This window comes from Triplophysa rosa, linkage group LG9 (genome assembly GCF_024868665.1).
Source record: "Triplophysa rosa linkage group LG9, Trosa_1v2, whole genome shotgun sequence".
NCBI lineage: Eukaryota > Metazoa > Chordata > Actinopteri > Cypriniformes > Nemacheilidae > Triplophysa > Triplophysa rosa.
This window is the reverse complement of record NC_079898.1, coordinates 27,108,563-27,111,062: the sequence shown is the minus strand read 5'-3', so window position 1 is coordinate 27,111,062 and position 2,500 is coordinate 27,108,563. Positions and strand designations below refer to the sequence as shown.

Sequence of the window (2,500 nt, the reverse complement as noted above, 5' to 3'; positions counted from 1 at the left end):
GAAGAACAGTACAGACCTATTACGATAATAAATGTAAAAACCAGGGGCATAATGATGTTTCACCCCTTCCACCTTGGCATCTAGATGTGCCGGTGTCGTGCCGAAAACACACTCCCTGCCAGATTATGCACCCCCCCTCCCCACAATGGTTAGGGTGAGGATTAGGTGTTAGCGGAGGGGTTAGGATTAGGATTGGGTGTGGGGAGGGGTTAGAATTAGCCAATCGGACAGCGTGTTATTGAAGGGGGTGCATAATCTGGCGGGGAGTGTGTTTTCGGCACAACACCGGTACCAAAGCAAACTTCCTTTCCTGCAATAACGCACTTCACAAATGAAGAGGTACAGTCTGTTTTAAGCAATCTACCCAACAATAAAGCCAGTGGCGAAGATGGCGTTTATATGAGGATTTTAAAACCGCACAGACATGTCAGATCTTAACAACTATTTTTAATGCCTGCCTGGAAAATGAGAGGGTACCGGATTCATGGAAAGGAGCACTAATCTATAGAATTCCAAAAAAAGACAACATCCCTGATGATCCATCGACACGGAGAGACATATCTCTCCTTCCTACCGTCTATAAAGTGTTTATGAAGTGTATGCTGGCTAGAGCTCTTCCTTGGCTGATAGACACTGACATCCTATTCTGGAAGCAAAAGGCATATATTAATAGGCAAGGTATGAATGAGCATATATTTTAGGGGATAGATGACTTTAAGACTGTATTCCGTCTTCTTAGACTTTAAAGATGCATTTGGAAGTCTACCTCATGATGTCATGATTAAATCACTGGAGGAAATACAACTGCCTCAACTATTCATCAACATAGTGAAAGATGTGTATAAAGCTCCTTTATTGAAGTGATCTGTGGAAGCAGCTCACTCATCCAACACCTCTCCGGCCCTTGGAGTGCCGTTAACTTTATCATTGCTATCCATCAGTGGCTGAAGTGGATGAGCCAATGTGCCCCAGCGGAGTGTTGTCACCTATCCCAGTGCAGGGCTACGCAGATGATGTCCTGATGGCTCCAGAGAAGAGAGCGTAATTAAAAGCACGCTGGCGAGAACCGACTCTTGTCTGAGATGGTCAGGTCTAGAGATTAAAGACACAAAATGTGCTGTCCTGTATGAGAGGAGGAGTGGAGGGAACAGATGGTATCGTTCAAAGACTGATAAATGTCCCGCGTTCACAGTATCTACACAATCTATACGTGTATATTCTCGTCATGAGACATACACTTATCTTGGACATAAATGAACATCGCAGGAAAATGGAAAGAACAAGTGAATATCATTGTGTCTGATCTTTCATCCGAGTTAGATCTGATTGACACATGTCCATTGCCACTTCCCATGAAGTTGGAGGCTATAAGACAGGTGGCGCTGTCCAAACTACAACATTTGTTCTCTAACGTTCACATTCAACAAAAGTCGTTGAGCGAAATGAATAATAAAACAGTAAGCCTAGTGCGGAAGTGGTGTGGAAATAATACACATAGCACCCGTGATATTATCTTTCATCCCCAATGGGAAGGAGGGTTGGGAGTACCAAACGTGATGTGGATTTACACCAGCACGCGGATTTCTCATCTTCTGAATATGTTGAACAGCGATGAAAAAGATGTCAGAGAGTTGGCTCGATCCTCCTTATTCCTGGACTTAAGCAAACGCAAGGTGCCGTCACATATGGTGACTGTAATTACCAGTTATCGTCTCTAGGGGCACGGCCAACACTCTTGGATTTACATCGATATCAACAGAAACAACACTGGGTTGGACTGAAACTTCAGGGAAAACTTGCATGCCTCCCCTCAGCTGATCACTCTGTCTCTCACTCATTTCTGAAGAGCGATGTGCTCAGTGAGGACATTGTTATTTTTACAGTAAAAGCTAGGTTACAAGTACTCCCTACTAGATTAAATCTCTCTATTTGGTTTCCTGCAACTCAAGTCCCTCATTGCTTGCATCACACCACAGAACAGACTGTTGAAACATCGCCACATATCTTAAACGGCTCTCATGCTTACAAGGGGGATGTACATGGCACGCCATGACAGAGTAGTGGATCTTATAACAAAGGACATATCAAGCTTCCTTTCACCCGGAGTAACAATCTATCAACATTCCTGTGTAAAACCTTCTATGTTTCAATGCAATAATAGTAATGCTGAAGTATTTTCACATTTATCTGCTAATACACCAGATGTTATTGTGATCAATGAGGAGTGTAAAGAAGTGTTTGTTTTAGAGGTTGCGTGTACCTTTGACTCTAGTTTGGATGAAGCCTTTATGACAAAAATGATTAAATACCAACCTCTTCTGAGCATCATTGCAGAGATGGGTTATCGGGGTCGATTGCTTGTTTTTATATTCGGCAGCTTGGACATGTACATAGGTTGGTGGTAAGAGGACTTCAACAACTTGGAATGTCTAAAAAGAGGGCCAAGCGCTTAGCAAAGTACTGTGCTGTGTCTGCGATTATAGGCAGCCGCGGTATATGG

At 43.2% G+C, this 2,500-nt stretch overlaps 1 protein-coding gene across 1 annotated transcript in view; it reads right to left on the bottom strand.

The window, feature by feature from the left end:
• Positions 1-2,500, bottom strand: part of LOC130558765 (F-actin-uncapping protein LRRC16A-like) — a 20,759-nt gene that overhangs the window by 11,747 nt on the left and 6,512 nt on the right. The gene's annotated exons all lie outside the window — the stretch shown is intronic.